Genomic DNA, 23,931 nt, shown 5'->3' on the forward strand with positions numbered 1-23,931 from the left:
CTCATAACAATTATTTTCAGACTTTGGTTCAAATATGAAAGTTAGTGCCTGTAGACAGTGAATAAAGCACTTCAGATAATTTTATAGCAAGTTTACTCGGAATAATGAAACATCAGGAAAGTACCCTATATAGGAGAATGACTAAGAATAAATAACAGGTGAAAAAAATTTTGTTTTTTAGCACAATAATTATTCAGAAAAAGTTAATTTTGAATTAATAGTTCACGCTTCTACTATTCTAATTATACTGTTCGTAACCTGTTGGCTGTAGCCGTTGTGTAGAATATTTTAGGGAGTTGGATCAAAAAATTTTATTATAAAGGAACCAGTCAAATCTCTACAAGTTGTCTCCCAGAACAAGTTCCTCTGTGCCTACGTGACCCAAGTTGCCTGCCTTTCAGAATCGAGGTCGTTCTGTCCAGTTAAAGTGAAACGATCTTGTTCTATCGTTCCATATCTTTCTCATTAAATTTCCGGTGCAAGAGAATTAATAGCGAGAGGGTTTTTCTCTGCAGAGATAAATCAGGTGGTAACAAGTAGGACAAAATTGACCACGCGTCGTTTATTTATTTATTTATTTTATTTAACGTTTGCCACGTTTCTTGCATCCTTTCCCTTGCGCGACCTGGGCTGCATGAGTGAGAAATCATGTGAAGTAGCAGAAAGATTTAGTCAGAGTCGGTTGAGTAGAGTGGTTCTGTGGTAGGGTAGTACTAATCAACACGCAAGCGCAAACAAGTTTGACAAAGACAAAATGTCAGGGAGGTCGCGAAGGCACGAGAATTGGGTCAGGTTGGCGAACCACCCCCTCCACGCCCGCTTTTGAACGTGGAGCGGTTAGGTGATGTGGCCTGCAGTACAGTGGTTGCTGTGTAGCGGCGCTGTGCAGGCATTCAAGACTTACCTCTCCGTTTTATGATAGTATTATCAAAGGTATTAGGATGTTGCAAATCTGTTCGTTACTAAGGTCCAGATGTTGAAATCAAGTGGGAGATTACCTTGAAACCCGCATAAGGGAGTTTATTTTTTGTAATTTGATTAAATTTCATTAAGAACTTTGCGTTTCTGCCTCGGTCAGGAACGCACCATGGGCCTTAAGCTCACAGTCGTATTATTGCTCTGAGGGTAATGGAAAGTTAATTCATTTAATGTACGTTAATGTGGTGTTTCTTTCACAGCGATATTTTAGGGGATCTTTCTGATTTCTGATATGTTTTATTTGTGTACTTAGTTTCCCGCCATGTGGTCGGTTGGAGCAACCGCCACATTAGTAAAGTGTAGGTTCGTTCCAAAAATGTACAGTAGCGTCACTACAGTTTCGTGTACCTCATTTCCGAAACGGTAAATTTGTGCGGACAAAAGAACTCTGAATCATGAAATGCGTGCGTATTCACTTTGGCGCGAAACTGTGTCAACGGTCGATAACAGGAAGGTGGGCCATATCAATGATACAAGGTACAAGTAAATAATTATACGGTAGTGCGAGAGTGGAAGATACGACAAAAAAAAATCTTGTGAGAATTTTTGCAGTTCTGTTGGCTACCCCAAACTTGGCCACGTGTGTGAACTAGTACCAAGGTGATAATTAGTAAATGTTACTTGTGCCCTCCTTAACTATTTGATTTGCTTATAATGAAGTGCATTACAGAAAATAGTCGGGTTAAACTCTTGTGAGCCACGCTCTCTTTCTTCTGGCGCATCGCCAGAGGGGGTCACGGTGCTTAGCGTGCGATCGCTGGCGGCTTTCGGAGAGAGAGGACGTACCAGCGTACGGGCAGCTGGTGGTAGGCGACCCCGCGGACGGCTGCATATCGCGAGTGGGACTGTATCGTATAGAGAGCTGTTTTGAGGTGGGAAGCCACGCCTCGTCTCAGTTTGTGTTGCGACTCATCCAGAAGGGCGGTGGGGCGATGTGACTGGAGGCATGACATTCGGCCGTTTGTATTATCCACTTCCCACCCCCCTCAAAGAGTACGTGGTGGTTTAAACTGTGGTCGTTGGTCTGTGAAACTGTGGCCATTGGTATTCGAAGCTGCCTCACGCAGACTAGACTCTTGGTTGCTAGTATGTGCCGGTTGTTCGCTATTTATTTTGCTGCTTGCAAGGTTGCATTGGCGAGATTCTTAAGGCGACACTCACCATTTGACAGATTGAATCTGCCTGTGCTCGCGTGTGTGTGTACACCGTTAAATGATATATTGTCAACTTGATCTGCAAGTTCGCATCTTGTGGATTCGTGTTGTGGCTTTCTTGTAGTGTTCCCCAAATTCTCCTGTTGTTATTAACGTGCGCCTCTGAATGACAGTTTGTTTAATGGCAAGCAATAAGAGGAGCCTTTCGACAGAGCAACGTTGAGTGTTCAATGAGCGTACAGTTGAAATTACTGTTATAAGCAAATACGTCGTAGCTCTGTGATTAGTAAATACTGTTGGCAAGATTACTACTTTTCGACAGAGTGCTGTTGATATTCCTGTTGTTGTTAATGTGCACCGTTGAATGGCACTTTGTTTAACGGCAATCAACAAGGAGAGCCTTTCGACAGAACGCTGAGTGTTCAATGAGCGTACAGTTCAAAATACCGCTATTACCAAATGTTTTACAGCCACAAGCAGTTGTACTCTGCGCTTGTGACTTGGTTGATTACATAGTTTTAGTTATATATATATATATATATATATATATATATATATATATATATATATATTGCTATTTAAGCCCTTTTTATGTACGTATATGTTGGGTCGCAGCAGGTCTGGCGACTGATTATTAGCGCTGTCAGCAAGATAACATAGTTCCGTTTTTTTATATTTAGCGAGCTGTCTATTCTGAGACGCACCACTCGCTATCTCTGTCGGAGCCTGTATTGCTCGATTCCTCGGAACTTGGCCTAGCCCTCCCACTCCCACTTAACGATTGATCCAGACTTGAGTAGGACCATGTCAATGGTAGCAGAGCGTGGTTTTTTCCAGGTTACGAGCATAGCGTTTCGGGTTTCAAACGAGCATGGCCACCAGGAGCTCTCCAGGGTTGTCATACTTAACAATTGACCATCTGCATTATGAGCTCACCATTCGTCAACAGTCAACCGAGTTAGTAAATAGGTTGCGGGCTACATTACATGAGCCAGTTGTCATTTCTACTGTCATCCTGGGGAAGGTTGACCAAGTTATACTTTTGATTGAGCAGGCTGTTGACCAGCTCGAGCAGAACTTGAATTTTCTCAAGAGTACACAAGTCACTTTGAAAAAAAGGACAAGAATTCAGACCCAACTTTGTCACTGGTGGGCCAGATCAGTTGATCTTAACTCCATGCAAACCGATAAATGGTCCAAGGAAGACATAGACAGGTTGGCTGTTACTATCAGAATTACTCAGTTACAAGCCAAAGCCAGTACTATTGGGATAGAGGAAGAATTCAAAGTAATGCATAACCAAACACTCCATCCAGGCAGTCCCAAACAGCAAGGTGCTGGCGTACCGGAGGGAGAGGTGATGGTAGAGTTTTCAGGTTGCTGAACCTGGTCAAGCATTGGCTCTGAGATGTCACCCAGCTCGTCATTGACAGTGTTGAACAAATTCAACATTTTCTCTGGTTGGTCGTGCGTCTCCAGCTGCATCTGAGGCGTTGGGGGTGCCGGAAGCTACCATTTTGCGTTTGTTGCATCCGCTCAGTGTGGGGACCCTGTCTGGGATCTTCTAGGAAGTACTGCGAGAACGACCCATCCTCGCCTACCTCCAACGGATTATTATTACATCTAAGCCTTCACCTCATACCCGCAACGAATTGGAGCACCGGTATTATTGACGCGTTCAGGGACCATATGAACCGTTAGTACAATATATCGACCTAGTTCGTACTGCTGAAGGCGCCTTAAGTATGGAAGTTGCCGAACAGCATAGTGTGGAGGTTATTCTGCAGAAGATGAGACCTGAGGATCGATCAAGGGCGCAGTTCACTGGGAAGCCTACTACCTACTTCCAGTCATCTCAGTTGGCTAGCTCTATAGCGGCCCTTAGTGTTGCTGATGAGCAGAGAGGCGTTAGTAGCGCCACAACCAGGATACCTGAATTTTTGTCTGAGCTAGCACAATTGCCTCGTTGGTCGTAAACTGACCAGAGGTGTTTCAGGTGCGGATCTGATACCAATCTCGTGAGGAGTTGCCCCGAGCAGTGTGGAGTCAAAAGAGGTCGATGACGAGGAAACAGGTGAGGGAGGGGGCTATCGTTCTAGGTTACAGAACGGCTGTGCTCATGTCAGATCAACTAATTCCTCGAAACTTCCATTTGTCTGTGCCCTACTCAATCAGGAGCCTATTTGTGGTCTGCTTGACTCTGGGAGTACTGAGTCCCTGCTCGATCTGGACTGGTATCTTGAATTTCGTAGGATATGTAAGTTTCCATCCTCATTTCCCAGTTTTCAGACGTGTCGAACAGTTTACAGACAGAGGCCGCCCCTGGTGGGAGAGGTATGGGTCAAGTTGTCTGTGGTGGGTTTTTCCTGGCTGGTACAGCTACTCATGGATAGAAAACTTCCCGTTACCCTGTTGCTTGGCTGCGATTTCATTCAGCACACCGGGCTTATCCTTGACGTCAACAGTAGGACTTTTAAATTTGGTGTCTGCCTGAGGCCGAATTGAAGTACTCCGTGTATGAATGTTTTGTTCGTCCTTGAGAAGTTTAAATTCTGTCTCGAGCATGGAGATTTCGACCTCGAGATGGATAAGCAGGCATTAAGCTGGGTATTAGTCAGGCCCAGAAAAACAGGGCCTATTGCTAGATGGGCAGTATGCATATCGGCTTTCCCTTTTAAGGTTCACCATATTAAACGGGCCGAGAACCAGATCGCCGATGTGCTGCGTCACATGTTTCAGGAGAAAGGGGAAGATCTTAAAAAGGACGCCTGCCAGGACGCCATCCTCGTTGGAATTGTCCTGTCCGAGATCCCTGAACAATTTGTTAACCTCAAACAGCAGCAGTCACAGGATTCCATCTTGGGGCCCATTAGGCGGGCCGTGTTGAATGGGGAGGAGGTCGATGGTTATACCTTACAGAGAGGAGTCGTATGTCGTCGGTTTGGCAGGTCCAATCAGGATAGGATTTGCTTGCCCCAGAGCCTTGTTCAGTCCACCTTTAAGTATTTTCATACTTCACTCGTAGGCGGACATTTAGGGGTGGCCAAAACGATCGCAAAACGAGCCAGCATGTCACCTGGCCCGCGATTTATAAGGATGTCCGTTGATTAGTTAGACAATGTGAGGTCTGTAAAATAGGGAAACCGAGAAATAACATTCGTCGGGGATTATTGCAATCCGACCGAGAAGTTACCCCCATGAATAAGGTCTTCATTGATCACATGGGACCCTTACCCAGGACCAAGAATGAGAACCGCTATATGTTGTTGGTCATCGTGGATGCCTTTAGCCACTTCAAATGGCTCCTCCCTAGCAGGGAGATTACGACGCGCAGCGCCATTAAGCGTCTTACTAAAGTTTTCACCCTCTTTGGCGCCCTAAGACCCTGCTCAGCGACAATGCACCCAGCTTTATTTCAAAATCGTTTTTCAGGGTCTACTTTAATAATGCCATCAAACATGTTACCACCACACCTTACTATCCCCAGCCTTCATTTGCTGAGCGTGTTAACCAGAACCTAAAGGCAGCCTTAATTATTTATCACGCCAATGTGCAGAACAAGTGGGATTTGTCACTGCCATAGTTCAATCTTGCTTTTAACACTGCTCAGAATGAGGCTTCCAGCACGCCCCCCCCCCTCCCCTCACTCCTGATGCTTGCTTACACAATTAATACTCCCCTAGCCAATCTGTGGAATGTGAAAGACCTCTTACCACCAAATTAGAATCCGCATCAAATTAAGTGCAATTGGGAGAACGCTAGGCGCAGTATTAAGGGAGCACACCTCTGGCAAGCTCAGCACTATAACCGTGGTAGTGTGCCTGTCCAAATAAAGGTAGGGGATCAGGTTTTTGTATGTAACTTTAACGCCCATGTGACCAGGGGAGCACCTAGTGTCGGTAAGTTAGCCCCCCCATTTTAATGGCCTGTGCCAGGTTCGTTAGCCACCAGGTCCGGTCAAATTCCTGGTTTAAAACCTTGCCAACCATAGGTTTATTCGTACGTGTTAGTCAAACTAAAGCCTAAGTTGTCATGCTGCCATCTTTGAGCTGTTCGGAGGTGTGAAACCAGTCGTCATCGCGGTTTGTGTTGCGACTCATCATTACGATTCCCGTAAGAGTTCGGGCTCTGTTTGGGCATTCGCACAGAAGAAGAAGATGGTCAAGTGGCCGGAAATGTCCGAAAGAACAGATACCATCTTAGTAAATAAATTTGTTTAACGGCAAGCAACAAGGAGAGCCTTTTGTCAGAACGCTGTCGAGTGTTCAATGACCGTACAGTTGAAATTACTGTTTTAAGCAAATACGCCGTTGCTCTGTGATTTTTAATAACTCGGCAAGATTACTCCCTTTCGACAGAGCGCCGTTGATATTTCCTGTTGTTATTGACGTGCACCGTTAAATGAAAATTTTTTTTAACGGCAAGCTACAAGAAGAGACTTTCGACGGAATGCCGTTTAGTGTTCAATCAGTGTACAGTTGAAAATACTGTTACTACCAAATGTTTTACAGCCACTGGCAGCTGTACTCTGCGCTTGTATCTTGGTTGATTACATAGTTTTAGTTTTTTTAAATACTTTGCTGTTTAAGCCCTTTTTATGTATGTGTATGCTGGGACGTAGCAGGTCTGGCGACTAAGTATTACTGATGTCAGTAACACCTGCTAATTGTTGCTTCAACGATTATTTTGTTGTAGTCCTTTATTTATGTCTGTTAATATTTAAAAGGTAAAATAATTCTGGACATTTAATAGTCTTACCCGCAACAGGTTTACCTGGTAACGTACGACCATCATATTTAGTATTCTGGGCTTGTTGCTTGGTTGATTACATTTTCCTAGTTTTATGTTCATACATGCTGTTTAAATCCTGTGTGTGTGTGTGTGTGTGTGTGTGTGTGTGTGTGTGTGTGTTTGGTCGTAACAGGTCTGAGAATTAACCTATCATTATTGAGCATTGTGCCCTGGTTGTTGGTTTGATTGCCTAGTGACCATAACTTTGGTATATCCTTTTATACACATTCTTCCGACTTAAGGTTTGGAAAGACAAGAATCGTCTGTATTTATGATCATTGCAGGACCGACATTGGTTTCCGATGTTCCGCACCCAACCGTGATCTTGTATGCTGTATCTTGGAGCCTATAGTAATTAACTTTAATAGCAATAGAAGGCACTGCTTTAGGTATAAGTGTGTGCCTGCATAAAATTCCACTGAAGCCAGGCCTTTGCTACCCTCTCCCTTTCCATAATTACGTGGTGAAAGTAAGTCCTGTTTATTAGAGGGACCATTTGTCATTATGTATAACATTTAGCTATTGTTGAGGATGGGCAGTTTAGTAGTTTCAATAGATACATGGCTAATTATTAAAATGCTACAGGTAGTCAATAAATACCAATTAATCGAGATCCTCTACTGATTATTTTCTCCGTTTATCATTAACAGCTTAAAGAATACGTAAAACCTGTCTAGAAAATGGAAAATAGTAAGTGATAAAATATCCCTTAGAGATGACAGGCAAACTCCAACAAATTAGTCCCTACCTCATTTGTATGCTGTGTCAACAAATAAGTATAACCGAAACTCTATACTTCCTATTAAGCCCTGCATAGCTGCCATCTGTAGTGGTTATAAAGATTCCGTTATCCGTTGCTTTCTAGTTTGTACAGATAAGTTAAACCCACACACTAAAGATTACTAATACACTAACAGTACTTGCAGGGGCCTGTAATTTCGTGGAGCACATGACTTTTGTAAACCAGTACAACAGACTATAACATGCAGAAGCATTAGGACATGATAATCGGCTGTAAACATCCTACCCAGTTGAATTTTATCAGTACAGTCGGTAGGCAGGTTACGTTGCACTTTTAGTTGAAACTGCTAATTCAACCCAAATATCTAAGCTCCTTGGATGTAAGGCCATAGGTGACTACCCAATCCGGTCTGAGTTGCATAAATCCCGTAACTTAAGTAACGTTGGCGTTACCTGCTCTAATATAATGAAGATGGACCCTGCAGAGTTACGTGAAGAATGGAAAAATATGGACGTCACTGAAGTGTAGAGCTAAATGAGGAGAGTCAATGGCGAATTGTAACAATCGGCGACACTTACTCTAACGTTTAGTACTCCGGAATTAGCTGAACATATCCTTGCAGGCAATATCCATATTAAGGTTCGCACATTTGTTCCGAACCTAATGCAATGCTACAGATGTCAAAGATTGGGCCAAACCATTATTTGATGTAATGGCACAGCTACGTGTGGCCATTGTGGAGGCTCACCTCACGAATCAGGCAATTTTGAGCACTTCCTTCGAAATGTGTAAACTGCTCTGGGCATCACCCAGTGTAGAGCAGAAAGTTTGAGGTTTACAAAGAGGAAAGAAAAATTCAGGAGTTGAAAGTAAAGAAACACATACCCTATGGTGAAGCTATAAAAGCTTTCAAAGCTACGCAACCTCCAGTTTTCGCTACTTCTTTTGCGCCAGCCCTTAATACGCTGTCGCTAAGTGTGATGGCTCCACACACTCAGACCACAGCTTCAAGTATGAGCACATGCACTTGTCGGTGTACCTGTGAGGGAAACGCTCCACTCGAAGCTGAAGTCGTTTGGAAACTGTCAGCAATGGGCTACCACCTACGCCACATACCATTAACCACCATTACAAGCCAACTAAGCCATCCCTGCAACCCAGGCAACGACCTCCTCCCATCAGTAAAGAAAAACGTCCTTCGAAAAGTAGTTCCTAGTCCAAGAAAGCGGTAGTTAAACCTTCAGATAGGCGATCTCTCTCCCTCTCTGATTGGGCTAAGATTCCTCCTGACCTCCCCAGTAAATCACTGCTTCGGAGTGAGAAAGAAAAGACCAACCATTGCTAAAAAATGGCCCCCACATGTATTTCAGTGGAATTGTAATATATATCGCTCACATTTGGAAGAATTACAGTTCCTACTCCAGGACATCTTCTTACAAGAAACCCATCTTAAAGTCACCAAGACACATTACAGGGTTACCACCCATGCAGCAAGGATGATACTACAGGCCATGCAAGCAATTGCCGTGAAAGTTCTTGCACACTTTAATATCACAGTGTGTTCTTTACACCTTCTGCCTAATGATGTTTTTGGATGCAGATGCGCTGGCAGAACTCTTCCGGGCACTCCCATGCCCATACCTCCTTGTGGAGGACTTCAATGCACACAATGTGCTGTGGGGCTTGGCTACCATTTGCTGCAGAGGTCGTATGATCAGGCGACTTGTCCATTCTGAGAACATCTGCCTTCTGAACACGGGTCATATGACACATGGTTCCACAACTATAGGGACTTTTTCAGCCATTGACCTTTGCTTTTGTTCTGGAGCTCTTGCAGATTCAGTTCTGTGGGAAGTGGCTCCAGATTTCCTTTCTAGTGACCACTACCCAATGTCGATCCGTCTGCCAACTAGGACGCTGGCTGACAGGAGACCATGTAGATGGATGATACAGAGGGAGAATTGGTTACAGTATAGTTGAAAGACTATTTTTGAACAAAAGGATTGTGCACAAGAGACAATGGTCCATATCACTCGTGAGATCCAAGGAGCTGCTGCAGAGCCCATCCCCCAATCTAGTAACCACCTCAGACGGCGGCCTGTACCTTGGTCGATTGACAACTGTTGACTGACAATCAGGGCCAGATGAAGAGCTCTGTAGAACTTCAAACATTGTCCAGAAAACCTTCATGTATTCAGATCTGTGAGAGCACATCCGAGGCGAGTGTTAAATGAATGGAAAAAGGCTTCCTGGAGACAATTCGTGAGTTCCATTAATCGGTCCACCTTCACTGTGCAAGTTTGGGAATCAATAAGATGGATTTCAGATGGGGGCAGTACACGTCCCCTTACAGTCTTGTTAAGTAATGGGGTCTTTGTGAACACGCCAGAAGACATGGCTCAGGTTTTAGCTGAACACTTTTTTTAATGTCACTTTGTCATCCAGACAAGCCCCTGTTTTTCAGGTGTTCCATAGGACTGCAGAGATGAGGACGCTCAATTTCTTCTCGCATAATGAGGAGTCTACAACCTTCCATTCTCCATGTGGGAACTGGAATTCACTTTGTCTGTAGTCAGAGACACTGCTCCAGACCTGATGAGATCCGTTACGCCATGCTTCGTCATCTGGGCCCTGAATTGAAAGAACAGCTCCTTTCTTGTTTTAATCAGATCTAGTTTGATGGACAGTACCCCATGACTTGGAAGAAGGCTATATTAATTCAATTCTGGAAGCCAGGCAAGGAGAGTAGTGCCTCTAACAGTTACCAGAGTGGAGCCTTTATGAAGTGTATGAGTAAGACTCTTGAACGCATGGTCAACTACTGCCTTGTCTGACTGCTCGATTCCCAAGTCACCTGAGGCACTCCGAGTGCGGTTTCAGGCGCTACTGTCCCACCCTTAACAACTTAATTCTACTGGAGACGGCGACACAGGAGTCCTCATGCTGGAACCATTTGGTTTTTATGTTTTTTTTTAACCTCAAAAGCACATGACACTACTTGGAGGTACAACATCCTTCACCAACTTCATGAATGGGGACTATGTGGACACGTGCCACTTCTTATCCAATCTTTTCTTGAGAACGGGCGTTTTCGATATCCCATTAGTTATGCCTTGTCTCACTGCTATGTACAAGAGAATGGAGTCTCCTAAGGCAGTGCCCTCAGTGTCACATTGTTTGCCATCACTATCAATGACATTGCCTCTACAGTCAGAAACCCTGTAAATGATCTTTGTTTGCTACTCTTCCTTGGATGTTAAAATGACGGCGAGGCAGCTACAGCTGACCATTAAGAGGCTGGAAACCTGAGCCAGGACAATTGGTTTTCGATTCTCACCTGAGAAGTCTGCATCTGTCAATTTTAACAGTGCTCGTCGAAAATTTAACCAACCAGTGCTCACAATGGGGGACAATATTTTACGTTTTCAAGGAACTATGCACTTTTTGGGTTTATTATTTGACTTCAAATTGACTTGGCTCGCACACCTGAAGGACCTATGAACAAAGCAGCGTGGTCTACAGATCAAACTGTCCTTTCTACCTCAAGATGTTAAATGGTGTCCACCATAAGGCCATTCGGTTATCGACTGAAGCGTTTTGGACCAGCCCAGATCCTAGTCTGTGTGCAGAGGCTAGTGAACCACCACTCTAGATTTGCGACGTATCCTTTTGGCTCGACAGGCGCTGAAAATCTCCGCATCACCTCAGTCACTGACAGTTTAGTGGCCCAGCCCTCCTTTGAATAGCTATTCAGGAATCGGCCCCATGCGACCAAGTCATTTGGGATATGTGCTACATACTTTCTCAAGGATCTGGATCTATCAAGCATCAAACTGCAGATCCAGGGATCGAACACATTGCTGCCTTAGTGTCTTCAGAGGCCTAATGTGATTTTAAGCTTGACACAGTACAAGGAGGTTCTGAGTAGCAGACTGTGCATCAGACATAGTTATTCAACACACGGCTACAGCAGGAGGGTCCACCACTCTGTGAAGTTTGTGGCATGCCACTTTCAATTCAGCATATTGTGGCTATGTGTGTCCTATATACTGATATTAGGGTAGCCCTCAGTCTCGATGGAGATTTGCCCACCGTCCTTGCAGATACTGATTCCAGTGTTACAAGGGTGGTGAAATTTTGTCAACTGTCAGGTCTCACTCCTCAGTTGGTGGGGAAGGGAGGCAAACTTTAATACATTATAACCTGCTCCACATGTGGGGCAGCCTTCGTCCTCACCCATGAGATCCCCATGCTGACTTTTCGTCAGGATGCTGATGACCATGATGTCGAGCGCCCCTCACCTCAAATAATAATAATCATCATCATCATAATCATCTTTATGGCGTCCATATACACCTACTGGTTAAGGTAACGTAATATATGTGACCTGATGGCGTGTACGAAGGAAGTGCTGACCACAATGTGTTGGACACTTAGGTGCTGTCATTCTGTCATGACCAGAAACTAACGCAATTTCATTTAGATACCAAAACTGAGTAATCTTAAAGCCACTAAATATAGTCTCCAGAACAGTACATGTAAAAGCTAGAAAGCTTTTATCGTAGCTGGATGTTTCATTTTTTATATCGAAGCACCTGTCTGGACGAAACAAAAGAGTCGTTCCATAGAATTCGCCTTCAGATATGATCGAAGTACCAGATAAGAGCCGCGCAGGATTAACCGAGCTGTCTAAGGCCCTGCAGTCATGGACTGTACGGCTAGTCCCGGCGGAGGTTCGAGTCCTCCCTCGGGCATGAGTGTGTGTGTTTGTCCTTAGGATAATTTAGGTTAAGTAGTGTGTAAGCTTAGGGACTGATGACCTTAGCAGTTAAGTCCCATAAGATTTCACACACATTTGAACATTTTTGAACCAGATATGATTACTTACAAAAATGTAGTGTATTAATGAGAAAGTACGCAGTAATTCTACCGTAACAGATGTATTCGCCCTGGATGGGCGAATGTAAGATAAGATACATATACCGTTCGCGCCAATTCCTAGTACAGTCTGCTAGTATAGTCTACAGGATGTCTCAAAAGCTACGGCACATCAAAGTGATATAACTATACTTGTAATTAACTTGGAAAAAAAACCTAAAGTTAGTCTGACGCAATTCTACGTGAGGTAATGAATAAATGTTCTGCCTCTTCAGATGACAAGAGCAACGTGCCTGGAAAAAAGTCTTTCTTTTTTGTTGCAGGGTTGTGTAGGACCACCACAAACGAATCGCAGAATGGTTGGCGCCTCGGTTTATTGCAACACAGTCAGACACCAAATAGAGAGATACTTCGGGACTCGACACGGGAAACCACCAGCTTCTCGTCTATCTATAAGAGAATGGCGCGGTAACTCCAAGTAAAGAGCAAGAGTGCATTTCAACCACCATGTAAGCAATCCAAGGAGAAGTGACGAAAATACAGAGAGAATTCGGCAGGTTTTTCCATCCCTCCCAACATAACTCTGTTCTTAAGGCATCAAAAGAACCGCGAATCGCTCATGCGGCAGTGCACCGATATTTCGAGTATTTTAAATATTAGGTTCCACGCCAAGAACGGATTCACTCTTATTTCGCTGACGAACTCTTGCAGGTACATTTTTTTTACCGTTTTCATTTACTTCATGCAACCGCCATTACTCGCGGGAGAGTTAAAACTGCCAACTTTACGCGGCGCTAGCAGCGACAATAAGACGCTGAGACCGCGACAAATCTCTCTTGGGCTGTAGGAGGCGCAGAATTAAGCGAAAATTCAACTCGGCTTTTGCATTACTACCATCTGAATTTGATTAATGTCTAAAATGTGTTCACTATCAGTACCTGCCATTATGAAAATATGATGCTGATTTCGTCATTTTGTACATCGCGTGCTGGCTTCCCAGTGACGTGGCGGAATATAAGCGTACGAGCGGGTTGGGAGTCATTCAGTGATATCTGTGTATCGTACGTAAAAACTGAATAATTTAGGCAATGCTGTTCGAGCGAGGTTTGCCGTCCACCGAGGTTACACAGAGTGCGGGAAAGAGTTTGACACTGAAGCGTAGGATGGAGAGACAGTACGAAACATGGCAGTATAGCAACTAAGGCTCGCAACTGCGCATTTTCGGCGCTAAAGGAACGTAATCGAAATCTGACATGTGGACGTTTTTACTCAAAATGAAAGGTAATTCACAGGAAATGTATATGCACACACAGTCTTTGCATCAACCAGTCTTCACAATGAGGAAAAGATTGACTTAAAGCATCACATCCCCATGTATTTTCTTAGCTGACGTACCACATCGCACTTCTTTAGAAATGAAAAGAATCACATGATCGTGTTCCACGTCTTAGAAGGATCAAAGTAAATGACAAGGCAGCCACCACTTAATTAACGGGAGTATCTCGTAGAAAAGGTTGAAACTTACCACGGGTTTCATGCTGCCATAGCGCCGTAAACACTCAACTGCGAGCACTATTTCCTGTACTCTATTCCCTTCGTCTGACGCTGTATTTCTGTCCTACCCTATTGGTCAAATTGTTTTCTGGCACCGTGTTTACGACAGACGTGACGCGACCGAGCAATGGCCGAATACACTTAATCTTTGGAAGAAAGTGCTAAGAAACGGGACTTTGCGATGTCGGATATTTAAACGCGACGGAAAGCACACTTTACAAGAGGATATAAAAATGACAACTTTTCGTTTTACATGGTCATTAAAAAATTGCGGTATTATTTTAATATGTGGCAGGAATGTGAAGCAGACTGTGGCAGAATTCCCAGATGGAAGACGCTACAGAAGTATTAGCGTGTCACCAACAGAGCACACGCGATCCGCTGGTCGAATCGGAAACAGTGCCAAAAAATAAAATGATAATTAATCCAAACCCTCAGCTGCCGACAGGTACTGTTGATATACAGCGATGGTGGCAGCTGAAAACGTGTGCCCCGGCCGGGACTCGAACCCAGGATCTCCTGCGTATATGGCAGATGCTCTATCCATCTGAGCCACTGAGGACTGACGACAGCGCCACTGTCCACAGCTTATATTCGTAATGTTCCAAATAGATATTTGCCGATTCACTCATTACGCGCGCCAGACTAAGCTGACGAGTCCCGTAAGAGTTCGGGCAAACTGTGCACATTCGCACAGAAGAAGGTAATGGGCCGGGTAGCCATTAACTATATGAAGATAGTGGCTGTTCTCGAAAGAACAGATACCACTGATGACCGTGCAGCTTCTCTAGAAGCTTCTCACGGGAAGCGTGTTCTTTCGAGAACAGATACTATCTTCATATAGCCAAAAAATAAGTTCTGCACTGTCAGTTTTGTGCTTGTAAGCCATGGAGTAAAAGACAATCGGACAGATAAAAATGGAAAAACAGTTCGCATGGCAAGAAAATGTCTCAGAGCACTCAGTGTATTATTTCAGTAAGAAGAATATGAGGTCGGGCTCACTCGATTACAAAAAAAATGGCTCTGAGCACTATGGGACTCAACATCTGAGATCATCAGCCCCTGGAACTTAGAACTACTTAAACCTAACTAACCTAAGGACATCACACACATCCATTCCCGAGGCAGGATTCGAACCTGCGACCGTAGCGGTCACGCAGTTCCAAACTAAAGCGCCTAGAACCGCACGGCCACACCGGCCGGCTCACTCGATTACAGAGGGAGCATATGTGTCACTGCAGAATCGTGTATGAGTGGCGAGTGGTCGATATTATGACGTCACCACTGTGCGTCGGCAACAGACGACAGCTGTGATGATTCGTTGATGAACTACGGTCGGAAAGATGCATCTGTGACACTCACTAAGCTCCTGATTAGATTCCAAAGTGGTGTCAAGTGGAAACGCTGTCTAACTGTATAGGAACGTGAAATCACGCACATCCCAAATGTCATATGACTACGTATAAATTATTTACAATTGCAATGAGTCAGCTGTAGCAATTTGCAGGGATACGAGACGGAGTGACCACACAGGCTGAGTCGTGGGTGAGGCAGGTGGGGGACTGGCAGGGTGGGGGGAGTCTGCTCCCCACTCACTCCTGCGTTCGATGCCAGAGTATTGCTCACGTGTGTGTGGGACCCGTACCAGACGGAAGCGTACTGCACTTGTACAGAGAAGGGCAGCACTAACGGTCACAGGCGTGTTTAGTTTACGGAATGGGGTCAAGCAGACCGAGGAACATCTGGACTGGCAAGTTCTGGTACAGCTGTGGAGAGCAGACGGCGCACCTGACAATGCGACATAAAACAGTAACAACTTGCCCTCTTCCATTGTCGCCACGACAGTTGCAACTCTCTTCTAATATGTGGCGAGAATCTGTAAAGAGCCACAGCGCCATTTTGCAATGGAAGATGCCATAATAAGGAAAACGTGACATGCATCAGCTTGAAGAAACATGAATAAGGCTATAGAAAAAGAATACATACACCACAGTGTTCTAAAAGAAGGGCTACATGTCCACCTTTGAGTGTTTTTCAAGTGTATTAAAGCTAGAGCCAGACGAAAAGTACACTCTTTAAGTTCATTAACTTCCTAAAACGACGGATCTTTTCGAGTGCTAAATGTATTTTCTTAGTAAGGCCAATAACAGAGCGAGCTCTGTCGTTTAGAACACAAGTAAACTTTCATGAGTAACTCGATGCTAGTTTAACAGCGATGAGCTTTCAATGCCGTTAATGATACATTTGCTTACCGACGCCCAGAAGCACATGTGACATCAGTGGAGGTATCGCAACACTTGAATATGCTTAGCTCGAGTGACGCTAAAAAGCAGTAATAAATTTAGATTTTCGCTGTAGCGTTTTAGGCAAAATTAGTTACTTTACATGTATTCACGTAAAACTAAGAGACGTCAGTTTTGTCTAAAGACAGGCTGTAGAGATCAGAATGTACAGCAGTAACTTCCATTTGGTTTTTGCCTTAGCTTTGAGAGAACACAGAGGGTTTCCAAGACTTGTTTACATTTAAAGCACGAGGGAAGCAGCGTCGCAGACATCGACACCTTCTTTCGCAGCACGGCTCTAGGCAGCTGTCCAGAAAGAGTCGGTGGAGGGATTCGTTTGAATCTTAATTTGTTACTCCAATTCAACCCTATAAGAATGCCTAGAGCATGTGTGACAAAAATGTCGCTGCGAGAAACGCCGTCCCGAGCTGTAACGGAATGTTCGGCCCACACCTGTTTTCGCGGCATTTTGTAAATTGTTAGTTTACGTTTTTCTGAATAACTGAAAACCTGAGAACTGAGGAGAAATTTAATTACCATGAGTCGACGCAACATTTAGCTTAGGAGAGTGATCGATTATGGGAAATACTGTCGGTTGTATCATTTTTCAGTGACGAATACGGTACCTACTTTCTGTTGGGATGTACTACGACTTTTGCGATTCGCTTTATCACGTCTGCGTACGAGTTTTAGCCGATGTTGCACGACAGTAAGTCGTTATCACTGCACGTGAAGAAACCGATGGTCGACCGTCACATGACATGTGTGAATGCACACGTGATAACTATGTAGCCAGGAGGTGACATTTTTTATGTCTCTGCCGTCGTTATAGCGACAGTTATTGAACTGTTTTTATACGTGGAGAGAGTGCATACATAATGAATGTAGGAAAGTGCAAGTGTTATGCAAACACGACGCCACAAGCGGTTAGCGGAAGCTAGTATCGTTTCCCAGTAAAGAATACGATACGTAATTTCATTTGGAAAAAAGATTACTTTTGCGAGATTGTCTGTGAAGAGACAACTCCAAATCTGGCATTATGTAGCTTAATCACAGTTGACGTGTGGCCCACCGACGTAATTTATTATTCACAAGTTTAATCGCTTATTACCGTGCTAAATGTAAAGTCTGACTGCTGTCGGCACATTTACTAACATTTTCTCCCGTTTTCATTTACGTCAGAAAAGCGCCATTACCCGAGAGAGAATTAAACTGCCGACATTCCGGAGCGCTAGCAGGGGCAGCGACAAAGCTCTGAAGGCTGCAGCACACGGAGGAATAACGGAAAGATAAATTCTACGTTAGTGCGATCTGAAGGTGCGATTACATGTGTACAGAGTGAATACAGTGTCATTATGCGAAACCGAACATGATTTCACGATCCCGTGTAATCCGTGCTTTCGTTCGAGAAGTATCGGAAGATAGGTCGCGACCTGTTTGGAAGTCACAAAATTATGTAAGTGTCACGCATGTGAAAAACTGGAAGAATTTAAACAGTGCTGCTTGAGCGAGGTTTGCCATCGAGTACCGGTAAAGACGCCTGACATGACGTGACAAGTGTGCTAACCGCATTCGAGTTCAGTGCTTATTCATCGATAAAATCAAATATCCTTCAAAATAGCAAAACGATGGACTGCTATGGTATCGATTCTTACTTCTAAAATACAGAAGGAAATCCGGCATCTGAAACTGCGCTTGGAGAATCGATATGAAAGTTTGATTAACTTGTACTCATGGCAGATAGTTTTATATTCTGACAGAATGTAACTTTTGTAGTGTTAATTGAAAATGGCCATAAGGCCGAAATTACAATAGTAACAATAAATATTTTCTACAGTCAACGGCGACTATGATGTCCCTTAAGCGATATGAAAGTGTTTAGATGACGAACCAGAAGCGGGAAAAAAGAGATCGGTTTATGAAAAACACATTTCGTAGCCATATGTAGGAGTGTTTTTAAAGTACGTTTCATATTATCTTTGGCACAAGTAAAGAGAATATTAAAATATAGTTCCTTTTCCAGAACGGGCAGATATACAAAAAAATGTATCTTCCTCTTCACATTTCTCCTCCGTTCTATATTTATAAATGTATACAGAAAGCTATTGAATTCCTATTTCCATTACTTTATACAACGTCGTTCATGGTTGTGTGACAGAATGGTGTCCAGTACGTGTATTATTCCGTTTTTGAACTATTTATTCCTTTCTTGCATCTTGCTGCTTTATCATTGTTGAGCACTGCAAGTCGCACACTGCCATCTACCGGCCGACGGCTACACTGCGTCCTCCGTAACTCCTTTCACAGTTCACGTCTTCCGAACACTATGCGCCAATCGAATATGTCTTTTCACATCGCTGGTTCGGCGCGAATCACGTATTTCCATGAAACAAAACAGAACACTCGTACATTGATATCTGTTCCTGTGGGCGAGGACGGAAAGCCATAGCCTATTGGCATGAAACATAGTAAAATAAAATATCTGCGAACGGTCAAGACTGCCACGTCAGAGAGACAGGCGACTGCGATTGCAAATCCGCCTCCACACAGCACCAGAGAGTATCGTATAACGCAGTCAGGCGGCGTGTAGTAAACATTAGATTGCATTCGTTATCTAGCGAAATACGTACCACAAACATAAGTATATCTTTGATTTACTTGTGAAAAGAATGGAAATAAATAAAATCCTTTTTTTCGTCTGTGTTTCCAACACTAAACGCAATATTTTGGTCTCAGAAGAAAAATAAATGATCTGAATCTTCTTGTTCGAGCTCACTCCCAACGAAGTGTAACTTTCAGCAACTTCAAATAATACATTATACTATTTTTTTATTTAGTACTTCTGAAAACAAAGCACCAATCACGGCATGGGGTAACAAACGTGTGCAGGGAGGAGACCCCCCCTCCCACCCAAGAGGGATCGTTGCCGATAAAATTTTATTAAATAAATGTTTCCATTCATAATGTACGGCCGTACTGTGGTGAAAGGTGCTGGTCGGAAGACCGTGGTCGGCACATTCCTGCCACGTGCTCCTCGGTCAGGCTCTAGTCCCTCGGGTTGGTTGCGCTGACGAGGGTACGCTACTAGCAAGGCGCGTTGGCGGAATCAACCCTCCAATCAGTGACTAGTCGTGTGATCACGTGGGGACGCGGCCGGGAGCGGCGAGGGCGGCTCGGAAACAGCTCCGCGCCCTCCTAGCTTCAGACCTCGGCCCCGAGTAGTCGCTTCTCTAGCCTCTGCCTCTCTCCTCAAACCCCCTGATGAACAGAGGGCAACCCCTCTTCGGGCTGCTCAGCCCTACGTAGGCACCCATGTACCACCGTTACATGAATAAACAGCGTCCATTCCAACTTCATTACTTTTCATTTTCACAACGCCCACCGCTCCTGACCTCTGTTTTTGTTGTGGTCTTCAGTCCTGATACCGGTTTGATGCAGCTCTCCATGCTACTCTATCCTGTGCAGGCTTCTTCATCTCCCAGTACCTACTGCAACCTACATCCTTTTGAATCTTCTTAGTGTATTCATCTCTTGGTCTCCCTCTCGATTTTTACCCTTCACGCTGCCCTCCAATGCTAAATTTGTGATCCCTTGATGCCTCAGAACATGTCCTACCAACCGATCCCATCTTCTTGTCAAGTTGTGCCACAAATTTCTCTTCTCGTCAATTCTGCTCAGTACCTCTTCATTAGTTATGTGATCTACCCATCTAATCTTCAGCATTCTTCTGTAGCACCACATTTCCAAAGCTTCTATTCTCTTCTTGTCCAAACTATTTATCGTCCATGTTTCACTTCCATACATGGCTACACTCCATACAAATAGTTTCAAAAGCGACTTCCTGACTCTTAAATCTATACTCGATGTTAACAAATTTCTCTTATTCACAAACAGTTTCCTTGCCATTGCCAGTCTACATTTTATATCCTCTCTACTTCGACCATCATCAGTTATTTTGCTCCCAAATAGCAAAACTCCTTTACTACTTTAAGTGCCTCATTTCCTAATCTAATTCCCTTAGCATCACTTGAGTTCATTCGACTACATTCCATTATCCTCGTTTTGCTTTTGTTGATGTTCATCTTATATCCTCCTTTCAAGACACTGTCCATTCCGTTCAACTGCTCTTACAAGTCCTTTGCTGTCTCTGACACAATTACAATGTCAGCGGCGAACCTCAAAGTTTTTATTTCTACTCCATGGATTTTAATACCTACTCCGAATTTTTCTTTTGTTTCCTTTACTGCTTGCTCAGTATGCAGATTGAATAACATCGGGGAGAAGCTGCAGCCCTTCACTCCCTTCCCCACCACTGCTTCCCTTTCATTCCCCTCGACTCTTATAACTGCCGTCTGGTTTCTGTACAGATTGTAATTAGCCTTTCGCTGCGTGTATTTTATCCCTGCCACCTTTAGAATTTGAAAGAGAGTATTCAAGTCAACATTGTCAAAAGCTTTCTCTAAGTCTACAAATGCTAGAAATGTAGGTTTGCCTTTCCTTAATCTTTCTTCTAAGATAAGGCGTAAGGTCAGTATTGCCTCACGTGTTCCAACATTTCTACAGAATCCAAACTAATCTTCCCCGAGGTCGGCTTCTACCAGTTTTTGCATTCGTCTGTAAAGAATTCGCGTTAGTATTTTGCAGCCGTGACTTATTAAACTGATAGTTCGATAATTTTCACATCTGTCGACACCTGCCTTCTTTGGGATTGGAATTATTATATTCTTCTAGAAGTCTGAGGGTATTTCGCCTGTCTCATACATCTTGCTCACCAGATAGAGTTTCGTCATGACTTGCTCTCCCAAGGCCGTCAGCAGTTCTAATGGAATGTTGTCTGCTCCCGGGGCCTGACCTCTAGCCTGACGAACAAGTGGCGTCAGAAGTGGGATGCGACCCACCTTACGGTTGTAAAATAAACTCATCAGTTGAGTATGAGCACAACAAAGGGGCCGAGGCTGAGCAAGTAAAGGAAACTAGACCGAGCGTGGCGAGGCTGCAGCCTGCTGCCCCCGCGCGTGATCGGCGCCACCAAATAATGTAAGTCGCTAGCGACGCTACGGTGGTGTAGATGCCCACACTATTTTAACGTGCCGACCACAAGGCAGCAATTGGAGGCAGGAGCAGCCGGAGAGGATGAAGATCCCCTCTCGGCGCTACAGACCCAGATAAATCAATTAATTTTAACTAACGCGGAGCTTAATCAACAGATAGATGATCTTCAAATGGCTTCTCCACAGTCTAATGTTTCTAAGCAAGTGCTAGTGGATGAACAGCCGAAACAGGTGACTCCACCACTCACTAGTGCAGAATCACCTGTGGTTGTAGCCACCTCTACTTTGGTGCAGAGCTTTCCAGCAGTAGCGTTTATTCCGGCGTTCGCTGGAAAGCCGCACGAGAATATTCAAACGCTTGTCCAGAATGTTCAGGTCATCGGAAAGCTTTGAGGTTGGCCAGATGAATTTCTCTTAAACGTGATGAAAATGAAACTCACCGGCGAAGCGCGGAACTACGTGCAGTCGGTCGAGAGCTTGAAAAATGCCCCTACCTTCCAGTCCCTTGCAACAGGATTGATTGAAAGGTATACAGACAAACGACTTGCTTTCCACCCCTAAGCAAAAAACGGGTGAGGATTTAGAAGCATTCGCGGACAGAATTAGAAGCGTCTCATGCCACACATAAGCACTAAGTGCGAATTCTGCTCGTAACGAGGTTCTGTTGGAAGAATCAGAATGTCGTGCAATAGACGTGTTTATTCGCGGCATCAACCCTCAAACAGAGGGCGAAATCGAGGTAGCTTACCCCCGCACCTTACACGAAGCCGTGCGATTAGCACTCTTGAGAGAGGAGGCGAGCCGATTTGTGGCCGTCTCCGCGCGGCAAAGCGAGCCCCGACATGTCTTTTCGAACGACACTGTGTGTGGGCGCTGTAATAGACAAGGACATGTGGCAGAGCAATGCCGCGTGCCATATTGTCATCGGTGCAGGAACATGGGTCACCGACGCGTGCATTGTCCAAATAGTAGGCCACAACCGCCTGCAAATTTCAGGCGAAATGCAAACCAACCACAGAATTCGGGAAACGGCCGCGGGGCAGGAAGTGCCACCCCTCTCGGCCCCCGTTAAAAATAGTAAAATAGTGACGCCACTAGCTTATAAGGGAATCACGCAGGTGGCAAGCGTGGTTGTCGATGGTGTTAGAGGCCGCAAACCAATACGCGTGCTAATTGACACAGGCGCACAGATCAGCTTGGCATTTTTTGTCGAAGAGAGATAAAAGAACATTGCAACCGCCGCGGTACCATATCAGTGGTAATGGTCCCGGCATAGTGAAACCTGATGGCAGCTGTTGCGTTGAGTTCATGTTGGACTCCACAGAGTATGCTTTTACGATGGAGGTTGTACGGAACAGGCGCACGGATTATGACACCGTCCTAGGAGGTGACTTTCTGCGTCATTTCCAAGGGGTTATTGACCATAGGTTAAATACTGTCCACTTCGGCGACAACGTGCACCGTATTGGACGTGACCGCACGTTGTGGGTGAGCGGAGCTGGGAAAAAAGGATCCGTTTCCCAAGTTTCGGAGTCTCCCGTAATAATTCTAAAAGCCGATAATCCCGTGGAGATACCAGAAGGCACAGGAAAGATCCTTTGGGTGCCTGTCGGGATACGTGAATCCGAAGAAGTTCATTTCTTGGTAGATCCACTCTGCCAGAGTGACACTCTTGACCAGATGCAGGTCCACGTAAAACGTAGCCTGTGCAAAGCGCAGCAAGAACAGAAAAAAAACTGCGTACCCGTGTGTTTAGACTATTTTAGCCACAAGCAAGCTTTAATACCGCGTGTTACAGTATTAGCCAGAAGATGAGTTGCCAATGAAAACCCCTTCTCTGAAAAAGAAAAAGACTGCTGCCACCTCTCAACACCTTTTGACAATCACCTCACATCTGACAGATAAGTTTAAAGCTAAGCTTGGTCACCTACCATTGCATCAACAAAAGCTAATAAACGAAGTATTGAATGAGTATTCATGGTTGTTTGAAGACAAGAAATATTTACCAGCAACAGAGCTAATCCAACATCAGATTCCAACCGGAAATGCTAGACTAATAGCCCAAAAAGGGTACCGAATTCCCTGCCATCTTCAGTCAGTGGTAGAGGAAACTATGCAACAGCAACTAGAAACGGGAATAATACAACCCTCTTCTAGTGCGTGGTATAGCCCAATTGTAGTCGTTCCAAAGAAATCTATAGACGGAGAAAAATCCTATCGCCTCTGAGTAGACATGCGAGCCGTAAACAAGGTTACTATCCCGGATCCAAGACACACTCGATCGTCTGGGCAATTGCCGGTACTTTACAACATTAGACATGCGCAGTGGGTATCATCAAAATTCCAATTGCTCCTCAAGATCGAGCTAAGACAGCTTTTGTAGTTCCTGGTGACTCATATGAATTCGTAAGGATGCCTTTCGGGCTTCGCAACGCGCCAGCAACCTTTCAGCGATTTGCAGATCTGCTATTACTTTGGCTGAAACCTACTATGTGCCTTGT

The sequence above is a fragment of the Schistocerca nitens genome, chromosome 11 (assembly GCF_023898315.1).
Source record: "Schistocerca nitens isolate TAMUIC-IGC-003100 chromosome 11, iqSchNite1.1, whole genome shotgun sequence".
Classification (NCBI taxonomy): domain Eukaryota; kingdom Metazoa; phylum Arthropoda; class Insecta; order Orthoptera; family Acrididae; genus Schistocerca; species Schistocerca nitens.